General features: G+C 48.0%; 1 protein-coding gene across 1 annotated transcript in view; it reads left to right on the forward strand.

Moving 5' to 3' along the window:
- The window catches only part of LOC125037801 (xaa-Pro dipeptidase-like), a gene marked incomplete in the record, with an annotated part of 108,829 nt that overhangs the window by 53,909 nt on the left and 47,420 nt on the right, over nucleotides 1–7,500 (forward strand).

Below are 7,500 nucleotides of genomic sequence, written 5' to 3' on the forward strand. Positions count from 1 at the left end.
CTCTCTCTCTCTCTCTCTCTCTCTCTCTCTCTCTCTCTCTCCTCCCCCCTCTCCCTCTCTCCTCCCCCCCTCTCTCTCTTTTTCTCTCTCTCTTTCTCTTTCTCTTTCCTCTTTCTCTTTCTCTCTTTATATTTATCTTTATCTCTCTCTCTCTCTCTCTCTCTCTCTCTCTCTCTCTCTCTCTCTCTCTCTCTCTCTCGTTCTCTCTCACATCCCTTCCTCCCTCCCCCCCCCCCTCTCTCTCTCTCTCTCTCTCTCTCTCTCTCTCTCTCTCTCTCTCTCTCTCTCTCTCTCTCTCTCTCTCTCTCTCTTTCTGTCATCCCTCCCTCCCTCCCTTCTTCCCTCTGCCCTCTCTCTCTTCTCTCTCTCTCTCTCTTCTCTCTCTCTCTTCTTTCTCTTTCCATTTTTCTTTCTCTCTCTCTCTCGTCCCTCCCTCCCTCAGTCATGGCTTGCTCTATCTCTCTCTCTCTATCTATCTCCCTCCATCCCGTCCACTCCCCCTCCTTGGTATCCTCCCCATCTCTCTCTCACCTCCCTCCTTCTCCCTTTCCCAACATCTCTCCCCTTTTCCCCCTGCCCTTCCATAGCTGTTCTATCCACTCTCTGTCTCTTTTCCCTTTTATTATCCCACATTCTCTCTATCTTTGTGTCTCTCGTTAGTCTTATTACGTCTCTCTCCTCCCACATCTGTTGCTTTCCCTTTTTTCTTATCACACGCATCGTCTCATCATCTCCTGCCCTTTTTCACCGACCGAATTATAGGGTGTGTTGTTCGCCGCCTCGAAGTTGCACTTGGCCGGCCTCAGATGCGTACCGGGTCGTAATGGGCACGTGGGAGTAGGCGCCGCGTGATAGGCTAAGAGGGTTACGGGGAGCGCGATGTGCCACGTGAGGCGGCGGGACCGGCTATGGGGAGAGAAAAACTGGCGTCGGGGCCACGCGCTCATTCCGGCTTCCGTTTCTGTTGATAAGCGATGGTCTTGTAATACGTATTTTGGCCGAAAGGGGGAATAGTACAAAGTGGAGATAGGAAGTGAGCTTACCGATGGGGATCGCGGAGCCTTCAGCAAGTTTCAGATATACTGGCAGACTTCCGACGGACAACCTCAGGCACACATGATGCGCCGCTGTCATATCCGTCCGAGGCCAAATAAGGCACTGCACGCTATGTCGGCCCTGCGCAAATATTTGACACTGCAGCTGCAAGTTACACGCCTCGAGATGAATTAACCGAGTTTGGTCCATACGTAACCAGAGGTTATCGAATCCTGGTAACCTGTGTTTTTGTTTACCAAAGAGAGGTTAATCTGGGCTGGGTTGGGGAGCGCTTGGCACACCGCCTCGGTGTCTGGCTCCCGGGCAGACTTGCACTGAGGGAAGCCTCACAAATACCTCCCATCTGCTAAGCTCAAAGTGAAATGTGGGAGAAATTATATGCTTCATGAAACCAACTCACCTGCCCTCGGTGAAGGCGGGAAGGAACAACTGATCATAAGATTAGGTGCAATTGATCACATTTGTATTTGTACCGTTTTTGCATTGTGTGTAGTAGTGCCTGGAACTCATTCATAGACTCCCGCACTTACGTGTAAATTTTGGTAGAATCCATCAATGCGAGTACGAAGGCTAGTAATCTCTCCTTCACATTATCGAAGATATTCGGCATCACAGATGAGTGTGAATATACAACACGATACAACATTTGTCCTCCGCAGAGTTGGTATTGGAAGTGGAGTCTAATATTAACATCTACCCCACATCATGTTAGTAATCCAACAATCTACATTTTTTCATGAATATGGTCTTTATGCAATGTCCGTTTTGTGTGTTCGAATGAATGGACCTATTTGCAACACACACTCATTCACCATCTCTCCCCTCTCTCTCTCACTCTCTTCCCTCTCCCCCTTTCTCTTACCTCTCTCGCTCCTCTCCCCCTCTCTCGTTGTTCTCCCCCTCTCTCTATCTCATCTCCCCCTCTCCCTCTCTCCTCCCCCCCTCTCTCTCCTTTCTCCCTCTCTCTCCTCTCTCTCACCTCTCCCCCTCTCTAGCTGCTCTCCCCCTCTCTCTCTCTCTCCTCCCCCCCTCTTCCTCTCTCCTCCCCCCTCTCTCTCCCTTCCCCTTCTCTCTCTCTCCTCTCCCCCTCTCTCTCTCTCTCTCCTCCCCCCCCCTCTCTTTCTCTCTCCCCTCCCCCTCTCCCTCTCTCCTCCCCCCCTCTCTCTCTCCTCTCCTCCTCTCACTCTCGTCTCCCCCCCCCCCTCTCTCTCTCTCCTCTCCTCCTCTTACTCTCGTCTCACCCCCCCCTTTCTCCCTCTCTCTCCTCTCTTCCTCTCTCTCCTATCTCCCTCTATCTCCTTTCTCTCACCTCTCCCCCTCTCTAGCTACTCTCCCCCTCTCTCTGTCTCTCCCCACCTTCTCCCTCTCTCCTCTCCCCTCCCCCCCCCTCTCTCTCTCTCTCTCTCTCTCTCTCTCTCTCTCTCTCTCTCTCTCTCTCTTCTCTCTCTCTCTCTCTCTCTCTCTCTTCTCTCTCTCTCTCTCTCTCTCCTCCTCCCCCCTCTCTCTCTCCTCCTCCCCCCTCTCTCTCCCTTCCCCTTCTCTCTCTCTCCTCTCCCCCTCTCTCTCTCTCTCCTCTCCCACCCTCTCTCTCTCCTCTCCCCCCTCTCTTTCTCTCTCTCCTCTCCCCCCTCTCTTTCTCCCCCCCCCCCCTCTCTCTCTCTCTCTCTCTCTCTCTCTCTCTCTCTCTCTCTCTCTCTCTCTCTCTCTCTCTCTCTCTCTCTCTTTCTGTCTTTTTCTCTTCATCTTCCTCTCTCTCTCTATCTCTCTCTCCCCCTCCCCCTCCCCCCCTCCCCCTCTCTCACTTCTCTCTTCTCCCCCTCTCTCACTCCTCCCCTCTTCCCCTCTCTCACTCCTCTCCTCTCTCTCCTCTCTCCCCCCCCCCCCCTCTCTCTCTCTCTCTCTCTCTCTCTCTCTCTCTCTCTCTCTCTCTCTCTCTCTCTCTCTCTCTCTCTCTCTCTCTTAAACAATCACTTTGATATTTCCATTAATTTTATATACTGCTTACCATGCTCTGTATAGAAAAAAAAGGGAAGCATTCCTTTTATCTATCGTTCGTGTTCTTTGTCTTTGGACTTTTTTACGTGTGCCTGTGCGCCTGCAAGTATTGGCAGTATTGACTTAATACTGTCACTCGATTTCTGAATTCTCGTCTCGATTTCCCCCGCAAATCCCCCCAAACCACTCCCTTTCAGTCGCCACTGAAGCATTGTACTTGGATCTGGTTTATGTGATCCAGATGAATTCCGAAATCCAGACCCAGGCTTTTGTAGGGCATTCCCCCGTCATCTGATGTACGTAGACTCGTCTCATTCATCAGGTTCCATTATAGAGGTCTCGCTCTTCTCTGTTCGCTTCGCCATTTTCACCCCCTCAGCAGTCCTGAATATCTTAAAATCACGAGATGACCATTATGTTGATAAAACTTCTGCGACAGCTCACCAATTTAATGTGAATAAACCCACGGTGAGCCTATAAAACAGTGTACGCAAGGGGGAGGAGCAACGGTGTGTGAAGGCCATCCCATCTCGAGTGTGAGGGAGCTCTGCATCAGGACGGCGGGAGGAAAGTTGCGTCAGGTGGATGACCATCTTGGGATGACCCGCAGCCTGCTGGCACGCAAGACCCAGTTTACGGGTTGTTTTTGTATCATTTAACTAATTCAGGAGGACGATTGTGAACTGCGTGTTGGCATTCGATGGGCACATGAAGACCTGACTCCAAACAGTAGGTGTATGGCGTCTGTCAGAGTCAGGTGTAGGTTAAAGGACGCGGAGGTTAGGAGAGGGCAGTTGTAATTCTGCGCCTAGATGTGCCAGGTTTCCACAAGAGTTCGTTCATCATGTTCTGCAACAAAACCATTTTGACATCAGTTATTTTAAAACTAAGCTTAAATGTGACGATCGGGAAAGATATTTCTGGTAAATCAGTGTGCTACCATAGTATGATGATAAACATGATGTAACATTTGTGTATAGGCAGTTAATCGAAGTTTTGCAAGATAGTGAATGTTGGAATAAATGTTAGTTCTTTCCCATTTATGGCTTGAACAAATAGAAGTCGTTTTCGGGAATAGATGCCGACACAGAGGCATCTTAAACGCATTTACCTATCTTCAAATTATTAGATTGATTGTTGGCATAACAACTTAATTTTGCAAATTACAATGGCATTTTCTGAAACATGATCCTGATGTGCACGTTATAGATACGTTAGGAGGTAAATTACATTTGTAATTTTCATCGATGTATTTTGGAACTTTTATGTCTTGACAGAACTTCCAACGATGGCACAGCCGGTACTTTCCGTGGACCACGTATTTGCTGTCTATCACCTCGAGCCTTTCAAGATTGGCAACCTAAGGTGCTAACTTAGCCGCTCTTCTGCTAAGTACGTGCTGGCTGGGATTGCCAGGATGGCGAGAATGAGCTGACCATGTGGTCAAGATAGATTGCTCTTTGCCATGATTCGGGTGGTTGCTATTAACTGCATTAAGTTTTATTGCAGCTTTTGACAGTAATGGAAGAAAGTACACCAGATGATATAGTTGAAAATGCATTTCGTTTTAGGTCTGTTTTATTGCTCGATACGATTCGTTTCAAGTGCTTTTATAATGTATTGGCGTTGCAGGAACGGTTGAGGAAGAACCTGTTCATTCCAATGCGATTTAGAATCATTGACGCAAATTATATTCTTTGCAATTGCTAGCTTTGGTTTTGACACTGGATACACATTGCAGTTTTTAATGATAAGTGTGTACCTTTTAAAGCAAATGCGACCGTTTGTTATAACCAACAGTTTTGGCCCAGAATCGCACCACGAGATTGGGGAGGCTGTTCGAATCATTCTACTGCCCTTCCCATCAGCGTTTGTTTACTCGTTACACTAGAACGGTTTTATGTTGAATCCAGTTTGTTTCTGGGACCTTCATTGTCGGAACAATCATTCTTTTCGTAAGTTTATTCGCATTTCTCAGCGCTTGCAATATTTATGTTATGCCGCCTACTGGTAGCAATACTTTCATCATATTTTACCCGTGGTCGCTCTACCCAAGTAGGAAATCTTCCCCCATTCGCGACACTGTTTTATGTAAAGCCTGATTAGCATCACGTGGCAATTGAGCACAGAGCGCCTCCATACAGATGCTTCACTCATGGCTACTTCAACCCCGAAAGCACCCACACACTAAGGCATCAACGCCGAGAGAGTTGGCGTGGGAAGATGTGTTGCAACAGTGTTGGCTGACACGAGATACGCAACGGGACTGGGGAATGCGTGACCTGACTGTGGTAATGACGATGATGATGTCAAAAGGCAATACTCCACGCACCACGACCCGCACCTACGCCTCTGGCACCCCCGCGCCCTCGCACTCGAGGGGAAGGCCTCTGCGAATCCCGCGGAAAGTGTGCTTCAGCAACCGCCCGCTCGCCCGGCGCTCCCAGCTCATCCTCGAGTGCCCTCTGCTCTGCCACTCCTCTGTCCCCGCTCCGGAGTCCCTCCCGGACGCAGCCACTTCCTCCAGTCGCTTCATACTTTCGCGCTTCGCTCTCATTCCACACTAGGTTTACATCATTTTCGTTATGAAGGGCAGCTATAACCTACCAATGCCATTCGATGCTCCGAAAAGATATCACGTTTCCTCGAAATAGACTTAGAATTTAGTTAATAAAACGGGGATATTATGCATTCGGAATAGATCGGTATGGATCATTTTAATAAGGTTATTAGGAAAGTGAATATTGGAGTTGAATCTCTTCTGTTTGGTATATTTGATCAGAGGCACATTTGTTCGAACATCGGATTTAGATAGAACAATCCAGGAGCAGTACACTTTTTCAAACAAACCCACTGATAACTGAGCAATCGCAGGATACCACGAAGTTGTGCAATCCTAAGACCAAGAAGTGGTGAAGTGATTAAGTGGATGTATAGAGGCTGGTAGCGTCCGGGGCATGTCGCCCCTATCACTTGCTGGCTGTGAAGGGGAGATTCATATAACATGCCGATTATGGGATGTGATGAGGATACGTGGCTCTGAAAACCCTTCTGAACGCTTGTTTGCTGAGGACGATCGTATTGTTAACACAGGCCTTATTAAGCACAATTTCTCTTCCAAGGCATAGCTTCGTATTTACCTGAAAGGGTTTCATGTTTGTCCGGTCGAAACCACGAGTGCGTGTTTTCTGGGCATTTTCAGGAAATAGTTGTTCAGCTGAACAAATTTTATTGAAAGAAGCATTATTTGGATGTTTTCAAATCGCAGTTTAATTCTAAGAGTCGCGCTCTTATCGTCTCCTGCCAGTGATAGGCGTGGGACATTATGGGCCTGAAGCCTCAGGAAATCTAGCGCCTCCTGATCCTGCTCGGTTGTAGTTCTCCCCTTTGCTCTGGAACTCTCGCCTCTCGAACAAATTTTAACCGTCGATTAATGTTATTACAAATTCTCTGGATCCGATGTCCAAGAATTGCAAACAGCAGTTGCATTTCTTAATACAGATTCATTCACTTTTGAGAACACTTTTTTCAATTCATAAAGGAGATTCATATGTATTTGTACGTGAATTATTCTCGATCTGTCACTATAATTGTGTTAACTTCTTTATAATCTATAAGATGAAAATAATCAGAAAGCTTGTTGTATTTGGTTTAATTAGATTTGCAAAAGAGGAAAGGTGTCAATAGTCAGTGAAATTCAGGAAAAAATTGTTCAGTAGTATAATTCAGTACATCACCCTTCCGGACAGACGTAACTGCCAGTTCATACAGCTTTTCTGTCTTCGAAAGCATCTCTTTGGCAACGAGGCTCCGTCTGTTAATCGGTGCGATGCGTGACTCTACTCGCGGCGCAACCTTGGCGGCAACCACCCTGGGCGTGATGGATGTTTTCTTCTGCAACCCTCGTGCACGATTTAATTCTTTTGTGTCGTTGTCGGTAACCACATCCCCAATGCACTGCAGAGATCTGTAGTTCACGGGCCCCATTATTCCTCAGTAAGTATTGATACATTTTGAAAAAAACATAACCGGAAATGTTGACAGATGTTGTCACCAGAAAACGTCGCCAAGTAATCTCCGGCCGCATCCGGCGCGAGGGCATCATGGCCCTCAAGCGCCGTATTGTCCTTAAAGAGTTCGAGCCAAATGGCGGCAGGCAAAGGTGCAAGTGATCGATGAATGAGGGTCAGCGGGGCCATGCACGGCGGGCGGCGCTGCGTGCGTGGGCTGAAGGAGGCCGAGGTATTTCCTGGTGGAGAAGCTGTTGTTGTCATCAAGCAAAGCCTGGGCATGGGCGTGGGCGTGCCATCACCCAGGGGGGCAGCACAGCGTGTCGCACATCTGTTAGAGTAAATGTTTTTTTAACTTGCCAGTTGATGTCGAGTTTTCAGTCTAGGGAAAGGCCTTTCGCTCACTGCAAGCTCGTGGAGTCGTAACCCAAAACTGTGA

Source organism: Penaeus chinensis, chromosome 24, assembly GCF_019202785.1.
Source record: "Penaeus chinensis breed Huanghai No. 1 chromosome 24, ASM1920278v2, whole genome shotgun sequence".
Classification (NCBI taxonomy): Eukaryota; Metazoa; Arthropoda; class Malacostraca; order Decapoda; family Penaeidae; genus Penaeus; species Penaeus chinensis.